At 44.2% G+C, this 20,129-nt stretch overlaps 2 long non-coding RNA genes across 2 annotated transcripts; both read right to left on the bottom strand.

The window, feature by feature from the left end:
• Positions 1-12,058: 12,058 nt before the first annotated feature.
• On the bottom strand, positions 12,059-12,505 carry LOC133653113 (uncharacterized). Its single transcript, XR_009826662.1, has 3 exons — positions 12,456-12,505; positions 12,225-12,331; positions 12,059-12,132 (listed from the first exon to the last, which is right to left on the bottom strand). It is a non-coding gene; the product is annotated as an uncharacterized LOC133653113 (long non-coding RNA).
• Positions 12,506-13,525: 1,020 nt separating this feature from the next.
• On the bottom strand, positions 13,526-16,495 carry LOC133653112 (uncharacterized). Its single transcript, XR_009826661.1, has 3 exons — positions 16,411-16,495; positions 13,845-13,931; positions 13,526-13,750 (listed from the first exon to the last, which is right to left on the bottom strand). It is a non-coding gene; the product is annotated as an uncharacterized LOC133653112 (long non-coding RNA).
• Between the last annotated feature and the right edge of the window lie 3,634 nt (positions 16,496-20,129).

Genomic DNA, 20,129 nt, shown 5'->3' with positions numbered 1-20,129 from the left:
TGCAGAGAATGATGGTCCAACTCATCTCTTGTGCAGCATAGGCATATTTATTTTTGCAATAACTGAAAAAGAGGAAAATATAGGTTAATAGCACTTCTCAAAGAGAAAGCTCACAAAGTGCTTCGCATACTGTAGTTATAAGACGAACAATCAAACATCAGCATGTAGCACAATGAAACATAGCATTTAAAATAACACAAATTAAAAATGGGAGATTACAAGGATATTACTTGAATGCACGTAAAAAAACCAACGTTTTTTACTGCCTTTTAAAAGTGTCACAAAACAAAACACTTGTACTGTAAAATAAAATAGTACAGTAGTATTGAACCAATTTCTGTCACAATCAGCTTTGCCGGGGTAGGACTCCAACACAGAGATGAAAAAAAATAATAATATAGTGAAGAATAATAATAAAAGCACACTCAAAAAGGAGTGAGAAAAACTAACTAAGGATGCACACAAAAAGTATGGAAAACAGAAATCGCACACGAAAGGTGTGCAGCGGAAACAGTTAACACTACACAGTTGAGAGAGAGGAGATAAACATGACTGGAAGGGTAAACCATCAGGAATCTACTGACACTGATGGTGAGTTAAATTCGCAGTTCTCAGCTTTGACATACAGTATGGCCGATTCTCCAATAACCGCTGTAATACGAGACGGGCCTGGTGGACATGTTCTCGGATATTTCTGGAAAAAGATAAGAATGTCATAAAGGTACACACAACAGAATTGATTGATCATGTCCCTGAGGACGTTGTTAATTAGATTTTGAAAAACCGAGGGCGCATTAGTGTGACCAAAAGACTTAACTAAATATTCAAAATCCCCCATAGGGGAGTTAAAAGCGGCCTTCCACTCATATCCCTCCTTAATTCTCACCAAGTGACAAGTATTGCGTAAGTCTATTTTAGTGAAAACAGCAGCAGAATATAAAGAAGTAAATGCCGAATCCATAAGTGGCAAAGGGTAGCTATTCTTCACAGTTATGTTGTTTAGACCAGTGTTTTTCAACCTTTTTTGAGCCAAGGCACATTTTTTGCGTTGAAAAAATAAATCCGCAGACACATCCAGCAGAAATCATTAAAAAACGAAATTCAGTTGACAGTAAAAAGTTGTTGTCGCAATTGTTGGATTTGACTTTAAACCATAACCAAGCATGCATCACTATAGCTCTTGTCTCAAAGTAGGTGTACTGTCACATCACGCCCTGACTTATTTTGACTTTCTTGCTGTTTCAGTTCTTGTCTTGCGCTCCTATATTGGTGGCTTTTTCTCTTTTTTTGTATTTTCCTGTAGCAGTTTCATGTCTTCCTTTGAGCGATATTTCCCACATCTATTTTGTTTTAGCAATCAAGACTATTTAAGTTGTTTTTATCCTTCTTTGTGGGGACATTGTTGATTGTCATGTCATGTTTGGATGTACATTGTGGACGCCGTCTTTGCTCCACAGTAAGTCTTTGCTGTCGTCCAGCATTCTGTTTTTGATTACTTTGTAGCCAGTTCAGTTTTAGTTTCGTTCTGCATAGACTTCCCTAAGCTTCAATGCCTTTGCTTAGGGGCACTCACCTTTTGTTTATTTTTTGTTTAAGCATTAGATACCTTTTTACCTGCACACTGCCTCCCGCTGTTTCCGACATCTACAAAGCAATTAGCTACCGGCTGCCACCTACTGATATGGAAGAGTATTACACTGTTACTCTGCCGATCTCTAGACAGCACCAACACTCAACAACAACACATCATTTGCAGACTATAATTACTGGTTTGCAAAAAATATTTTTAACCCTCCATCCATCCATTTTCTATCGCTTTCTCCCACGGCACACCCGACTGTATCTCACGGCACAGTGGTTGAAAAACACTCGTTTAGACCACGGTCATCAATACAGGGCAACAAAGGTTGATCTTTTTTCTCTACAAAAAAAAAAGGCCCCCAATGGAGAGGAAGAGGGGCGAATGAGACTTGCCCCAAGAGACAAGGAAATATAATCACTTAATAGAAAAAATGTCCACTGTAGAGACCACTGCTTCTCTGAAAGTAAAAGTTGAGAGACACAGTGGATGGTCCCGCACAATTCTTTGCACTTAAAAATACTTGTTTGTAGTAATAAATATGATTAGAACATTTCAGCATTATGTTTGTGTTCAATTACAGTAAATGTGTTTATCCTAAACATTGCTGCCACTTCATTTTACACACTACGGCATTTTTAAGTATTTTTTTTTTGACATATAACCCCAATAATATCATACCGTGGCTTTAATACCGTAACAATATTGTACTGTGAGATTTCAATATCATTACATCCCTCGTATGAATGGATGGATAACATCAATGGACAACATCACCAACTGAGGCAGCTGACAATGTGCCATCTTTACAAAGTTAGAGGTCTAAATAAGTCAATTTCATGTGCCAAGTGTCATACTAATGGCAGACTTGAAGCCCTTAGAGTGCTAATAATCATGCTGTAATATGTCAATTAATTTCCCATTAAAGGGGCGCTTACCGGACAAGGCACTTTACTTGTCACAGCTGGTACAGCGACATCTTTGAAAATGTGCTTTCTATGGCTCTGCAGGAGCTTTACAATGTCTGAAGATAATAAAGATGATGCAATTGCCCTCAAAGAGGTTTTCCTGTACAGGGAAACGTCTGACATAAATTGGGCGCCAGTGGTTTTAATGATGCGGGCAAAGTTTACAAGCGCTAATGATGTCAAGAAAGCACGTGCCATGAACTAAAAGTCAGGATATGTCTGTTTCTTTTATTGTACGCCCTCAGCTATAAAATATAAAACTTCACATTGCAAACATATTATTTTGAGTAGAGTTTACCAAAAGAGCATCAAAGACGAAATATAGCCCATCCATCCTCGAAATAAGGAATAAAGTGCCATCCATTTTTGTGGTTGCATAAGTGAGAACAATCTACACTGCATAAACTGATATCCAAAATTAAATTTTAGTTTAATTTAACTGCAGTAGAATTGTGACAAGAACACACCAAGAGATGACATTGGCTGATCATCTGAAATACAACTTAATACAGCACATAAAGTCAAGATGTAACTCACAATACAAATATGGCACTTAACTTAGCTTCACCCTCAGGGAGTCCTTCAATGTTAGAAAACATTATAGGGGTTTCAGTCATTAAAGTCTTAAAATGAAGTCTGTCACGGCGCGGACTCGAACACACTTTTCTCCGGCAGCTGGGTCTGCCAGCACATCTGTTGGCAGCGTGCCAAGACACGCCCCTGCTCGCGCTGGCCGCATCACGCCCACATGCCGGCAAGGCTGTGGGCGATCAGCAATCAACACGCCTGGGACTGATGAGGGCGAGCTGTATATGGACCAGTGGACCCAAGGATCCTCGCCGGAACTTAACCATACGTTTCCGTACACCAGGGGTCACCAACCTTTTTGAAACCAAGAGCTACTTCTTGGGTACTGATTAATGCGAAGGGCTACCATTTTGATACACACTTAAATAAATTGCCAGAAATAGCCAATTTGCTCAATTAACCTTTAACTCTATGTTATTATTAATAATTAATTATATTTATCTTTGTGGAAACACAGATCATCTTAATGATTTCTCACAATAAATATATATATAGAAACAGATAAATATCAATATGCAACACTTTATTTTTATATTTTCTCTAAGTGTACATTTTTAAAATTGAACATTTTCAAATGATCACTTCTAAGACAGTCTTGTGAAATCACAATATCCCATTTTAACTAGCTAGCCACTAACATTTTTTTAACAGATCATGAATTACTTTGCAACATGTTTGTACAAATAATAACTCATGTAAAATATAAAAGTCAACTCTCAAATTTTTAAATAAATCATGTCACACTTTGAACTGGACACCAAATCTGTTATCTGTTTCTTTGTCAGTTAGTGGGAAGCCTGGCATTGCATGCTGTTAATTAGTGTGTTGTACTCTGGTGTGTAACTTGACACTGCAACTCTGAGTGAGTCTTGCAGATGTGCAACAGTGAGGCGTGTTCTGTGTTTGTTCTTGATGAAGTTCATGTCAGAAAAGGCTGATTCACAAAAATAAGTTGAACCAAACAGGCTTGCAACCTTCATAGCTGCTGCACATACACCACTGTACTTTTCTGTGTCAACAAGGCACCAAAAGTTTGGTGCAGCCTGGTGGGCTTTGAGGTGGAGGTCATTTTGCAGTGTTACAATTTCAATCTCCACCTGTTTAGCATCCAGGCTGAATGTTGCACTTAACTGCTCAGCAATGCATGATATGTCCACGTTCATGAAAGGATTAGAAATGAACGACATACATGGCTCAAGCTGATCCAGGTCACAAAACCTGTTCTCAAACTCTTGCCCAACTGTGTTTATGACCTGAGAGTACTTTTCTGCAACTTTGTCAAAAGCCTCAGATTCTACAGATTTTCTAGATTTGCCAGAATATTTTTTTTGAATTTTAATCATAATAAGTTTGAAGAAATATTTCACAAATATTATTCGTCGAAAAAACAGAAGCTAAAATGAAGAATTCAATTAAAATGTATTTATTATTCTTTACAATAATAATAATAAAAAAAATACTTGAACATTGAATTAAATTGTCAGGAATGAAGAGGAAGGAATTTAAAAGGTAAAAAGGTATATGTGTTTAAAAATCCTAAAATTGTTTTTAAGGTTGTATTTTTTCTCTAAAATTGTCTTTCTGAAAGTTATAAGAAGCAAAGTAAAAAAATAAATGAATTTATTTAAACAAGTGAAGACCAAGTCTTTAAAATATTCTAAGTCTAAACCGTCTCACGACAATGTCTTCCCTGGATGGTCCTGAGAACCTACACGACAGTTAGACTGTCACACTAGCAAATAAATAAAATTTAAAAAATAGAGGCAGCTCACTGATAAGTGCTGCTATTTTTAGAACAGGCCAGCGGGCGACTCATCTGGTCCTTACGGGCGACCTGGTGCCCGCGGGCACCGCGTTGGTGACTCCTGCCGTACAAAGATCCCCGTTCCTGTTTTCGAGCTGTGTGTCTCGTCTCAACCCCGCGTTTCCTTTGCTTCCCTGACTGCCTGTTGGATCTCGACCACCCGCTTGGACACGGACCTCCTACGCCTCGCGATTCACCCTGACCATCTGCTTGCCCCCACGGACTACCTTCATGTCTTGTCCCTCCTCTCCAGTCAACACTATGTAAAACAGTCAGGTAATTACCCACACCTAGTCTAACACCACACACTTTTGGATTTTGGTCACACTCCATTTTCTAGCCTAGTTTATTTATAATATTATTGTTGATTATTATATATATTATTATATACATAATACAATTCATAGAGCTATACCGCCCCCTTGTGTCTGTGCCGTCAACTCCCTCCTGCAATATATAACAGTATATTCCGGCCAAATTAAATATAAGGACCTGGCACAGTTTTTTTTTCTCTTAGCCCCGCTCCCAGTGACTATAGCCCCTCCCCAGTGACTTTTTTTGGGGGTTTTTTTGCCACTCAAGATGTCTTTTTCTTTTTTTCACTCCACCTAGGGAAATTTTTCTTGTCCTGATAACCTATCTTGGAGGGGAATGTTTAGTGGTGATATTGGCAAGGAAGAATTTACTCGCCGCCTGGACCCCCTCCTTCCACCTTCCTTCCACCCTCAGTGTTTGTCCCCCAGTCTACAGGAAGCATCTGGCATCCGCTGTCGGAGGAGGGGGATGGTACTGACGGCTGTGCTGGTGGGGTAGCACAGCTGCGGCCAGCAAGACCGCTACCACCGGTTTTTCGGTTTGCCTGGCCGCACCCACCAACCACACTACCAGCACCAGCACCCAGCCTGTCCCTCGAGTCAGCACCAGCTCCCAGGCTGGCGCCTGCGTCAGCACCAGCTCCCAGGCTGGCCCCCGTGTCAGCACCAGCTCCCAGGCTGGCCCCCGCGTCAGCACCAGCATCTCGGCCAGCAGCGCCGGCTTCTGCACCTCGGCCAGCAGCGCCGGCTTCAGCACCTCGGCCAGCACATGCTTCTGCACATCAGCCAGCTCCTCAGCCGTCCTACACGTCTACGGCTTCAACGACATCGTCCTCCACGTCTCCGGTTCGACGATATAGTCCTCCACGTCTCCGGCTTCGACGACATCGTCCTCCACGTCTCCGGCTTCAACGACATCGTCCTCCACGTCTCTGGCTTCGACAACATCATCCTCCACATCTGCGGCTTCGACGACATTGTCCTCCACGTTTCTGGCGGACATCTCCACAGCCACGCCAGCCTCCTCGTCTCCTGCATTTTTGCTCCTGTGACTTCCGGCTGGCTGGCCGCGCAGGCGGACATCTGGCGCCCGCACGCGGCGCCCTCTGTGGCCAGGGCATAGACGCTTTCTGCACCAACAGCAGCGGCGCTCAGGACTTAGATCTCGTTGGCTGCTGTGGGTCTGGTGCCACTCGTACTTGCCTTCCCGACGGCCAAGAAAGTGGCCGTTCCTTGGCCGTCCGACTCACTGGTTGCAGCAGCGGTCTACTCGCCGCCGCCACCAGACTTAAGTGTCCCCGAATCCATCGGGGACACTTAGGCCGGCGACCCACCACCAGTTCCCCCCTCCGCCCTCTCTTGATCTCGTTTTTCTGCTGTCAGTCCAAGGACATCTGGAATCTGTCCATATAAAGGGGGGTACTGTCATGGCGCGGGCTCGAACCCGCTTTTCTCCGGCAGCTAGGTCTGCCAGCACATCCGTTGGCAGCGTGCCGAGACACGCCCCTGCTCGCGCTGGCTGCATCACGCCCACATGCCGGCAAGGCTGTGGGTGATCAGCAATCAACACACCTGGGACTGATGAGGGCAAGCTGTATATGGACCAGTGGACCCAAGGATCCTCGCCGGAACTTAACCGTCCGTTCCCGTACACAGATCCCCATTCCTGTTTTCAAGCTATATGTGTCTCGTCTCAACCCCGCATTTTCTTTGCTTCCTTGACTGCCTGTTGGATCTCGACCACCCGCTTGGACACGGACCTCCTACGCCTCACCATTCGCCCTGACCGTCTGCATTCCCCCACATACTGCCTTCATGTCTTGTCCCTCCTCTCCAGTCAACACTAGGTAAAACACTCAGGTATTTACCCACACCTAGTCTAACACCACACACTCTTGGCGTCAAGGGGTCCGTGTGCAAAGTGTGGGATCCAGGATCGAGATTGGGAGTCTAAAGTCCAAAAGGGGAAGTCGAGGCGCACAGCTCGATCACGCAGGGACGAAGGCAGACTGCTGGGGAGGACGACAAGGAAGAACTATGAAACACGGAGGGGAAACAGAGAGAGAGAGAGAGAGAGAGAGAGAGAGAGAGAGAGAGAGAGCGAGCGAGCATAAAGCTGGGTAGTCGGCTTACGGTACACGACAGAAGATTAAGTTCCGGCCAGGATCCTTGGGTTCACTGGTCTTTATACAGCTCGCCCTCATCAGTCCCAGGTGTGCAGATTGATAATCGCCCACAGCTGCCGGAGAAAAGTGGGTCGAGCCCGCACCGTGACAGTACTCCCCTTCTTATGGACAGATACCAGATGTCCTTGGACTGAAAGCAGAAAAACAAGATCAAGAGACAAGGCAGGGCAGAGGGGGGAACTGGTGGTGGGTCGCCGGCCTAAGTGTCCCCGAATCCATCGGGCACGAGTCTGGTGGCGGCGGCGAGTAGACTATTGCTGCAGCCGGTGAGTCGGATGGCCACCGGACGCGAGTGGCACCAGACCCACAGCAGCCAACGAGATCTACGTCCACGTCCTGGGCGTCGCGACATGAGCGGCCGGCCAGCCGGAGGCCGCGGGGGCGACGATGCTGGAGACGTGGAGGATGATGTCGTCGGTGCCAGAGATGTAAAGGACGATGTCGTCAGAGCCGGAGACGTGGAGGACAATGTCGTCGGAGCCAGAGACGTAGAGGACGATGTTGTCGGAGCCGGAGATGTGGAGGACGATATCGTCGGAGCCGGAGATATGGAGGACGATGTCGTCTGAGCCGGAGACGTGGAGGAGCTTGCTGAGGTGTTGAAGCATTTGCTAGCTGAGGTGCAGAAGCCGGTGCTGCTGGTTGTGGTGCTGAAGCCTGCGCTGCTGGCCGTGGTGCTGAAACCAGCGCTGCTGGCCGTGGTGCTGAAGCCGGCGCTGCTTCCCGTGGTGCTGACTCGGGAACCAGCCTGGGTGCAGGTGCTGGTACTGGTTCGAGGACAATTTTAGGAGCGAGTGCTGGTACTGGTATGGGCACCAGCCTGGGAGCGGGTGCTGGTCTGGGATCCAGCCTGGGAGCGGGTGCTGGTCTGGGATCCAGCCGGGGAGCGGGTGCTGCTCTGGGATCCAGCCTGGGAGCAGGTGCTGGTCTGATATCCAGCCTGGGAGAGGGTGCTGGCTCGGGGGGCAGCCTTGGAACGGGTGCTGGGGCGGGGACAAGTCCTGGAGCGTGTGCTGGGTTGGGGAACATTTCTGGAGCATGTGCTGGGTCGGGGACCAGTTCTGGAGTGTGTGCTGGTAGTGTGGTTGTTGGTTGCGGCCAGGCAAACCGAAAGACCGGTGGTAGTGGTCTTGCTGGCCGCAGCTGTGCTACCCCACCAGCACAGCCGTCAGTACCATCCCCCCCTCCGACAGCGGATGCCAGACGCTTCCTGCACACTGAGGAACAGTTAATAAGGGTGGGAGGCTGGAGGCGGGCGGTCAGGTGACGGGTAAATTCCTCCATCCCCATATCGGGGCTAAACTTTCCCTTAAAAAAATGAGGGGTAGAAAACTTCTCCAGGGTGGAGTGAAAAGAAAAAGACATGGTGAGTGGGGGTAAAAAATCACTGGGGGCAGGACTAAAATCACTTGGGAGCTGGGCTAAGGAAAAACTGTGCTGTCAGGTCCTTATAATTAATTTGGGCAGAACTTACTGCTATGTATGCTGGAAGGAGTTGACGTCACAGACACAAGGGAGTGATGTTGCTCTATGTATTTATTATATATATTAATATATATATATATATATATATATATATATATATATATATATATATATATATATATATATATATATATATAATAACAAACAATACTAAGAATATAAACTAAACAAGATAATGGAGTGTGACTAATCCAAAAGGGGTGTATGTTTGTGTGACTATGTGTGTAATTAATTGTTGCGTATTACCTAATTGTTGGATGAGGAAGCAGACAAGTCCAAAGGGGCTAAGCAGAAGAAGGTCCTTGAGACAAGCGGGAGGTCCGTGGGGCTGAAAGAGGCGTCAAGGGGTCCGTGTGCAAAGCGGGGGATCGATGATCGAGGGAGGCAGTCCAAAGTCCAAAGGGGAAGTCGAGGCGCACAGCTCGATCGCGGGGACGAAGGCAGACTGCTGGGGAGGACAACAAGGAAGAACAATGAAACACGGAGGGGAAACACAGAGAGAGAGAGAGAGAGAGAGCATAAAAGCTGGGTAGTCTGCTTATGGTACACGACAGAAGATTAAGTTCCGGCCAGGATCCTTGGGTCCACTGGTCTTTATACAGCTTGCCCTCATCAGTCCCAGGTGTGCAGATTGCTGATCGCCCACATGTGGGCGTGACGTGGCAGGGGCGTGTCTCGCCGCGCTGCCAACGGAGGTGCTGGCAGACCCAGCTGCTGGAGAAAAGCGGGTTCGAGCCCGCGCCGTGACAAAAATGACATGAAGAGAATATGAATGCTTTTAGATATTTAGGAAAAGTAAATAAAACATTACTTTATCTTTCATTATGATCATGATTCTGGTTATGCTAGGCCAGCAGAGAAGGCCTTGCTGGCCCTGACGGCCCACCACTGCATAACAATGATATAAGAAAACAATTTGTTAGTCAATTGAAAAGAATACTTCATTTTAGACATGTAATATTAATTGGATTTGTTCGAAAAAAAATCATTTGATTGAGAGAAAAGTATATTATCAAAGGCCTACTGAAACCCACTACTACTGACCACACAGTCTGATAGTTTATATATCAATGATGAAATCTTAACATTGCAACACATGCCAATACGGCCGGGTTAACTTATAAAGTGCAATTTTAAATTTCCCGGGAAACTTCCGGTTGAAATCGTGTATGTATGATGAGGTATGCCCGTGACGTCAATCGTTGAACCGGAAGTATTGGTACACCACTGAATCCACTACAAAAAGCTCTGTTTTCATCCCAAAATTCCACAGTATTCTGGATTTATGTGTTGGTGAATCTTTTGCAATTTGTTTAATGAACAATGAAGACTGCAAAGAAGAAAGTTGTAAGTGGGATCGGTGTATTAGCGGCGGACTACAGCAACACAACCAGGAGGTCTTTGAGATGGATAGCAGACGCGCTAGCCGCCGACCTCACCTTGACTTCCTCCGTCTCCGGGCCGCCGACCGCATCTATGATCGTCGCTCCGTCGATCGCTGGAACGCAGGTGAGCACGGGTGTTGATGAACAGATGAGGGCTGGCGTAGTTGGATAGTTAATGTTTTTAGCATAGCTCTGTAGAAGTCCCGTTGCTAAGTTAGCTTCAATGGCGTCGTTAGCAACAGCATTGTTAAGCTTCGCCAGCCAGCCTGGAAAGCATTAACCGTGTATTTACATGTCCATGGTTTAATAGTATTGTTGATTTTCTGTCTATCCTTCCAGTCAGGGGTTTATTATTTTTTTTCTATCTGCATTTAAGCCCGATGTGCTATCACGTTAGCGCCGTAGCTAAAGAGCTTCGCCGATGTATTGTCGTGGAGATAAAAGTCACTGTGAATGTCCATTTCGCGTTCTCGTTTCTCATTTTCAAGAGGATATAGTATCCGAGGTGGTTTAAAATACAAATTCGTGATTTACAATAGAAAAAGGAGAAAGTGTGGAATCCAATGAACCTTTGTACCTAAGTTACGGTCAGAACGAAAAAAGATACGTACTGCACTACACTCTAGTCCTTCACTCTCACGTTCCTCATCCACAAATCTTTCATCCTCGCTCAAATTAATGGGATAATCGTCGCTTTCTCGGTCTGAATCGCTCTGGTTGCATTGTAAACAATGGGGAAATGTGAGTAGCCTTTCAACCTGTGACGTCACGCTACTTCCGGTACAGGCAAGGCTTTTTTTATCAGCGACCAAAAGTTGCGAACTTTATCGTCGATGTTCCCCAGGTAACAAGGGAACGTTATGTGAACGTTATGTGAACGTTAGGAGAACGTTGTGGCATTGTTCTGGGAACGTTCGTTTATAACGTTCAAAGAACGTTTGGTTGTGGAGTTCTTGCTTGGTTAGCAGAACGTTAGCCAAGAACGTTTGGCTAGAACGTTTAGGGAACTGTTTAGGAACATGCTATTTACATCTGTTTTTATGCTATATTATCAGGAATAACACTCAAACAGAAATTTCAACAGAATTAATTCTTTATTTGTGATAGTGATTTCAACAGAAATAATTCTTTATTAGTGATATAATACAAAAATGGGGATGGCGTGGCGAAGTTGGTAGAGTGGCCGTGCCAGCAATCGGAGGGTTGCTGGTTACTGGGGTTCAATCCCCACCTTCTTCCAGGCACGTCCGTTGTGTCCTTGGGCAAGACACTTCACCCTTGCTCCTGATGGGTGCTGGTAGCGCCTTGCATGGCAGCTCCCTCCATCAGTGTGTGAATGTGTGTGTGAATGGGTGAATGTGGAAATACTGTCAAAGCGCTTTGAGTACCTTGAAGTTAGAAAAGCGCTATACAAGTATATACTTGTGTAGCGCTTTTCTACCTTCAAGGTACTCAAAGCGCTTTGACATATAACCCATTTATCATTTATAAATGGAATGGAATGCAGTGGTCTTGGTCGTGCGCGTCAGTGTATCCTGCCCCTTCTTGGTTCTCTTCCTGGAAGTAAATCAATCCATCCATCCATCCATCTTCTTCCGCTTATCCGAGGTCGGGTCGCGGGGGCACCAGCCCAAGCAGGGAAACCCAAATCCTGGAAGTAAATAATTATCACAAATACAACAAAGACAGCACTGGAATGTAGATTAATTGAATTGAATTAAAACATTGGCATAATTACTTTATCATTTACCTCTCATCTCACTCTGTTCTTTTGCTTGTTTCTTTTTCCTTTTTTGTCCTCCCTCTTAATTCCTCCTCTTCTCCTGCAAGTAGTTATAATTGCAAATTCAAAAGACATGCAGTGGAACTTCAATAAAATGGAATTCAAAATTGGGATATCTTCTCTTCTCCGTACCTCAAATTTTGAACCTCCCTTTCGAAAAGTGGCCAGTTTCAGGACCTCTCCAAGCTCACAATCCACTTCAGCTGTGGTCGTCTGCTTGTTAACACCCCTGCATGCCTCTGCAATCACCAGCACAATTTAGAATTCCCTTTAGAATAAATACTGTAATAATAACAGCTAGATCGACCTTGTGAGCATACATGCAACATATGTTCAAAGATGCAACCTATTATTAACACTTACTATTTATTATTCTGTAAAGGGGCAAGTCCTCAAACGCCACTTTTCCTGACAGGCCAAGCTGCTCCAGGACTTTGTTTTCCTCAGCATTGTCCTCACCGTGTCTGCCAAATTCTGCCCACCAAGAGCAGTAAGAGCTTTCACCTATACAAATAAATAAACAACAATATTGTACTTGATTAGAAATTGTTTTTTGATAACTGAGCAAGATATTTTTGCAGTGGGGAATTAAAACTAATTACCAGCTGCTTTCTGAGCAGACGATCAGTGTCGAGCCGTTCACAGAAGGCCTTCAGCTGCTCAAGAGTCTCGAAAGGCTTATCAATGAGATCTTGAACATCCACAGATTCTGGCCCCACAGACTGTGCTGCCAGCCCTCTCAGCATGCGCATCATTTCTCCCTGGTTCTCAAGTAGATTTTGAACTTTCATGTTCAACTGGAAAACTGCAAAGACAACACAAGTCAAAGAGGTAATTCGTATTACTGCCCGTTGTAACAGCCTGTTTAACACCACCTATCAACAGTTAAATAGCCAACTAACGTTCACTGTCAAGGGCATTCCTGCTGCTTCTTGGAGCGGTCTGGTACTGACTCGTACTGGCTGGAGTGGTCTGGTACTGGCTTGAGCTGGATGCATTCCTGTCTGGACTGAGCCTGGAAGTGCTGCTTCTCGCTGGGCTGTGAGGTCGGCCTGGATGCCTTGGAGTGGTCTGGTATTGGCTGGTACTGGCTGAAGTGGTCTGGTACTCGCTGGAGATTTGAAAGTTAAAGTTTGGGAGCTCTGGCAGTGGGGGTGCCTGGACGAAGATCTGTGTTTTCTCCTTTCTGCACTTCTTTTTTGGCCGAATTTCCTCTTCATCTAAACCAACGAAGACAAAAAAATTTATGCACCACTAAGTAGTATTTGAGTATTGTAAGTAAACAGTTTCTGAAAAGTGACTATACCGTCAGCTTCAAACACATCTTCCTCATCGTTTCTATAACGTTCAGGGGTGATGTGGCTCCGTTTGGTTAACACTTCTTCTTCTGGGCTCGAAAACATTTCAGCTTGTTTTTCGTACTGAAGGGCCTTGTCAAAGTCTTCTGCAAAATTTCAAAGTATGCCAATGACTCAAGATGAATTTAACTTATGTTGTTTAAAATATACATGATATGACTTAGACAATATTCCCTTACCAGTCAATGTTTTCCTGAAAACCCGAATTGGCAGCCTCTCCCAGTATTGTTTGTCAGGAATCTCAGCTTTACGGATTCTGGAGTGGTTAGGATTTGGCCTTGGCCAATAGCAGAAGGTATTCTGAAGATAAAATAATCATGATGAATGACATAATAATTAATAATAAGCTACAATATTATGCCTATGCACAGTACTTTTCAGAAAAAGTAATAACCTTTCCATCATCTTCTGTCCATTTGGTTGGGACAACAGCGACTGAACGTTCACCAAGGAACTCAACGACCACAAAAGAAGGAGCCATCTGGAAAACAATCAGATAATATTACCATTTCAATACTGCATCAAAGAGTTATTTATGAATCCTGATACAGATAGTCAGTTATTCTTAGTCTGCACACACTTTTCTGGTTAGACATGCTCCAAGCAGACCTTCTATACTTACTACTGGTTATTGATCTGTTCAAAATTCATGCAGTATCCCCATGAATATGCTATGGCCCGTTTCATCTTCGTCCAGTTTGATGGCACTGGTTCTGAGGCGTTCTGCCGAAAGGACTCGCATGCGTGTGTACCTCCTATGTACTCTGTACACTTTAAGGACCCTAGAGTCACAGGGTTCAATGAAGAGAGCTTCAGGACGTTCATAGACTCGGCACAAGAAGAAGTCCCTTTGTTCAGCAGAAGTCACTTCACAACATGTCCCATCTTCCAGTACATAAGCATTATTTGGTGGTTTCGTACACACTTTTGGACTGTCCTTCAGTTCAAGCTCTGTTTTCTTGCTCCTTTCACTAAGCCGTTTGACAACTTGTGCCAAGGGCCTTTTTCCTGATCTCACAGGTTTCTTCATTTTGTGCATGAAGTTCTCGAAAGGGAAAGCTGCACATGCATCCAATGATCCATGCTCCCTCACTTCATCAGCTAAGTGAAGTGAAGAGTGCACATTGTATACTAGAAACTCAACGCCATACATATTGCGAGCTTGTGTAACAAAGTGGACAAGGAGTTGGTGAGCATAATCTATCATGTGAGTTTCAGCAAGCTTGGGTGCCACAAGTATTGACACAGCAACACTCAGTGTCATGAAATTATCATAAAGATCTGGTCTAAGAATTCCACGAAGTACCACTTTTCCTGTGTACAACAGAAACTGTCTATACTCAGTGGCTTTCCATCTGTCAATTTCTTTTAGTGACCGTGGTTTCCTGGTGAATGTAGATGGGAATGTGGTTTTCATTCCTTCCAGCCTATCACTAATTTGTTGAATTTGAGCTGCTGAATGTTTAACCTCTCTTTTACCTCTAATCCAGACAAGGAGAAGCCTCTTCATGGTGCCTAAGCACACCTGGTGCATGTAATCTACTGGGAAGGTTTTCACCATATCAATAGGTAACTGGCAGAATGGGGATAGATCACTATCATGGTGGTGTTCCGCATAAGTCTGACTGCGAAATGAGGCATCTGTCCGTGGAACCAGGTTCTCGATTTCTTGGTAGGTAATCCTCCCAAAATATTCGCCTCGCTGACAACATTTGTCACAGCCAGAGTAGCCTGCAAACAGTTTAGTTTTTTTTACCATGGCCCTCGCAGGAGCATCACACACTATGCATCTCAGAGTGACTTGGAATGTTTCATCACCATCATGTAGGCCATGCTGCAAAACCGTCTTAATATCAAGAATGGTATCCATCAGAAAGTCTAAGTCAATGGGCTTTGAAGTTCCGCAGGTCAACGCCACTGGAAAGACGACAGTTGGCTTCATGTTAACAATAGCACAGAGTACTGGCCATAGTGTCTTACTGGAGCTTCTGAAGAGTGGCAGGCCATCTATGTTCAACGATATTTCGAGTGCATTGACTTGAGTCCTCTTGTGCAGCGGGTACAACTTGAAATGTTTTAGTAGTTCACTGCCCAGTCCTAAGTAGTAATATTCCATTCCAGATTTAACCTGTGTGTCTACCTCTCTAGCTGTGTTCAGTATGGTGCGTGCAGTGCTGGGTAAATCAGGGTGGCCAAATTTCTTGAGTAGCTTCAAAAGGCTGTCCAATGCATTATGTTTGACATTATATTCGGTTGCCCACAAACTCAAATGATCTTCAAAGCAGTCACCATCACTCTCATTTTCTGAATCAGATGACAAGGTGACATGATGGTTGATTAGTCTCCAATCAGCATCATTTTCATCAGGCTCATCACTATCAGGGCCACTGTAGGTGGCATTGTCAGCACCCACGGCACTGCAGGAAGCAGTCTCTGCAGCATCCATGTACTTTGTCACTGTTTCTGGAGTTGATGTCGTATTCTCTTGCTCGCTATCATCACTCTCTAATTCTAAAGTTGACTGTGGGCATTGCTTCTTCAAATGCCTAGTTGTGGCAGCCCATCTACGCTTATAAGCCCTCTGTTGAAACTTCTTCATACAGTGTTTATTCTATAAAAAAAACCCCAAGGAAAATGCGTTGCCCTATTACCGCACACACGGAACTATAACGTTCACGGAAAGTTCAGGAAGCATTCAAACCATATCACTGACGGGGCAAATTATTGTTTAACTAGGCTACAGATAAATCCACCCTTCTTCAGAAGTCATTCGTTGGTCTTTGGTCAGTTTGGAAACTTTATAACAGCCAACCTGCACGAGAAATGTATGCTAGCTAGCGCCGGCGCATGGCGCGCATTTATACACAACGCTAAAACCGTAAAATGGTCTGAAATTATTCATGTAGGTTGGAAATTGTTTTACAAAAACGTGATTCGTATTTAACTCTTTCTACACTTACTTGTGATAAATGGATGGCGCACCAAATTGCTTCAAAATCGGGATTCTGGAAGTAGTATAGCCTTCGTCCTTTGTCTCACGGAGCAGCTTCAATTGTGCATGCGTGCAGAATTCTTCTTCTTCTCCTTCTTCTTTTGATTTTTGGCGGTTGGCAAGCAACCTTGTGTGTGCATTACCGCCACCTAGTGTGCGTGCAGCCTTGACTCAGCCGGCGTCAGATTGTTCACAAAACACAACACTTTCGCAGAAAGTTAGGGAAACGTTACAACATACTGTATAAAAAGTACATTTGTTCTAAGACCGTTCTTAGAACGTTCTTAGAACATATCAAAAACTTTATTTTTTTGATATTGTTCTAAGAACGTTCTTAGAACGTTCTTAGAACGTTCTCATCTTGCGTAACCAAAAGAGAACCATAAGGGAACGTTACGTTAACGTTAGGTGTTACCTGGGTCTCTACTAAATCCTTTCAGCAAAAATATGGCAATATCACGAAGTGATCAAGTATGACACATAAAATGGATCTGCTATCCCCGTTTAAATAAATAAAAAATCATTTCAGTAGGCCTTTAAGTGTTTTCATTATTGTAAACATAACTCAAATCGTTCTTAATGGATGTAATACAAAAACTATTGTTTTGAACATGTGTCCTCCGGCCTCTCCTGGTTGGATTTGGGTACTCCAGATAATCTCAGGTTTCAATGTGGCATGTATATCTCAAGCTCATCCATTGATCTCATCCGCCTGCTTTGCCAGCTGCTTCACCGGCGGCACCTTCTTCTTTAAATCAGTCATCAATTAGCTCAAAGTTATGCACTGACCAAATATACAGTACATATATAGCACTCCACACAAGATAATAACATTAAAGGTCACCTTTGTGCATTTACACATTTAACATTAGGCAAACAAGGACGAGGCACCAAAGGAGTGGGAAAAAACGTCTTTCTGTGGCTGGAGAACATTAAACATATAAGCCAAACTAATGCGCCCAGGACACACCACCTCACCCCAGTGGTGTAGCGCTTCTTGAAAAAGGTAATTATCCTTCCACTGGTTCACATACAGAAACTAATTTGCTTCCTCTATTTTGTCAAGTTTGATTTCCTGTTGTTGCTGCGCTAGAGCGGATGGCCTCACAAAATGTGGTACAGCCTTTTTTGAGGTAAAAATTATAATCGCAAATGAAATTTTTGTTTTCTTCACTTTAATGTAGGACAGTATTTCTTTTGTAAGTATCTTTTAATTAACTTGGAAAAATTCCTGTTTTAGAGCACATACTCAGATTACTTGGTGGCCGCGGTAGGCAGAGTCTGGGTGAGGCTGGGCCGCATCAGGTATTCCACAAGAAAAGCTTTGTTGAATAAATTAAAATTTTCTCAAATGTCTTTATTTTTATTTTTTAACACAACACATCACAATACGAAGGTCCTGCATTTGATCCTGCGCTCGGGATCTTTCTGTGTGGAAATGCATGTTCTCCCCGTGACTGCGTGGGTTCCCTCCGGGTACTCCGGCTTCCTCCCACCTCCAAAGACATGCACCTGGGGATAGGTTGATCGGCAACACTAAATTGGCCCTAGTGTGTGAATGTGAGTGTGAATGTTGTCTGTCTATCTGTGTTGGCCCTGCGATGAGGTGGCGACTTGTCCAGGGTGTACCCCGCCTTCCGCCCGAATGCAGCTGAGATAGGCTCCAGCACCCCCGTGACCCCGAACGGGACAAGCTGTAGAAAATGGATGGCTGGATGGATAAGATTAAACATAAATAAAGAAATAAAGAATTAAATGAGTAACACGTTTTGAGATGTGGAATATATATGATTCCACTAGGTGTCACTGTCGTGTTTAGCCGCCGCACGGAGAACGTCTCGATGCATGCCGATAAAACGGCATTTAGGCTTTTTCCTTTTCAGTAACACGGCGGTCGGCAAATATTAGCCCTGTAGCAGTGTCCTTTGTTTTTGCGCCGTTCATGTCTTTCACGATGATATGAACACCATAGCATTCGTAGATGTACAAAGTACCGTGACAGCGAGCGCAAAAAGGCTCGCAAATGTCACTGTGCCGCTGTTGTTGTAAAACTAGTCATGGAAACAAAAAAAAACAATTGCAATCAAATAGAAATATATATATACACATTAAAAAAATTGACTAAACGCGAATATAAAATAATAATTCATAAATAAGTTATTGGGGACTGTTATTGCCGACAGACAGTATGTGACTGCAAACTACATTAGGTCACATTGACATCCTTACTTTTCTTTTACCCGCCGTGAACGCATCATTTTTATTTTGTCAGAGAGAGACATACAGTCGTGTCATACCCGCTGTGACACAGGTTGGGTAGTTTCATTGTTTTGAGGTATATTTCCTGTTCCGCTTGTGTCTTTGTATTTCTGCCAAGGCTGGAGGCGGAGCTGCTGGACACCCACAGCTGATTCTAATCAACCCTTCCTACAATGTCACATTTCAGCGGAGCCACTGCAAAACACGTCCTATATAGTCCCTGCTCAGCAGCGCCCCCCACTCCCTCAAATAGTGGACTTTCTAACACAAACACTCTAGACTTAGAATTAAGCCGGATAACTCCTTAAACCAGCGTTTCTCAAAGTGTGGGGCGCGCCCCACTGGTGGGGAATAGAGACATGACAGGTGGGACGCGAGGAACGGGAGGAAATTTCACTTTCCTTTTTTAAAAAAAAAAATTATATTCTTAGATTGTTTTTTTTACTATGCTTTCATTTTACATACACACTGTAAATCACTTTGTGATTCTGTCTGTGGAATCCGCTATATAAATAAATGTAAATTACTTATTTTTCCTGTAGACTTTAAATTTCTAGGTAGGAGCGCAAGTTTGACAGAGATAGCAACAGTAACTAATGGGGGCGGGGCTAAGCGGAAGCTCTGTGAATGGCGAGTCACTGTGCGAGGATTTGCTGTTTTGCAAATACATAAAAAATAGAGCCACTGCTGATGAGCTGTTCGAGATAATGGACAGTTTCCTCAAAGAACACAACCTTAAATGGGAAAACTGTGTGGGCTTTTGCTCTGATGGCGCACCGACCATGGCAGGGTAAAGAAACGGGCTGCAGGCTCTAATAAAGAGGGTTGCGCCAAATGCGCATTGGACACACTGTGTCATTCACCGGGAAGCACTCGCGTCAAGCCAGCTCAGCCCCGAACTCAATGAGGTTTTAACAGTGGCAGTGTCAAGCCTGCAACCCCGATTTGAAAAGCTGTGCAGTGCAAAACAGGCTCATTGCAGCCACTAATGCTGGAGTACTGTAAAACTCATGTTCACTTGCAGGGGCGCCGAAAAGGGGGGGTAAAGGAGACGGATTCTAGGGGCCCATGATGGAGGGGGGCCCAGAGAGGCCCCTAATGATGATGAAATTATAATACAGAAAAAATAATGACACTAAGTTATTAACTAACATATAATCACACATGTTCTATTTTCCATGTCCTGGTAACAATACCTTTATTTGTTTTGGAAGCATCAACACCTGCAGGGCCCTTCCCCCCCTCTATTTACGTAAAATGGTTCAGTCCGACTGGATCAGCTGCAGGTAGAGCACCGGCTATTTGTCACAGACAGACAGCGCCACAGCGGGCAAAGCGGAGGAGACAGCAGTATGCCTCAAAAATCAGGCAGCCAAAAAAGAAAGGAAAATAAAATAAGAGAGAAGAAGTTGAAGGGTCGACAATATG

The sequence above is a fragment of the Entelurus aequoreus genome, linkage group LG07, assembly GCF_033978785.1.
Source record: "Entelurus aequoreus isolate RoL-2023_Sb linkage group LG07, RoL_Eaeq_v1.1, whole genome shotgun sequence".
Taxonomy (NCBI): Eukaryota; Metazoa; Chordata; class Actinopteri; order Syngnathiformes; family Syngnathidae; genus Entelurus; species Entelurus aequoreus.
Note: the sequence above shows the minus strand (reverse complement) of the source record. Positions and strands in the feature narration are given on the sequence as shown.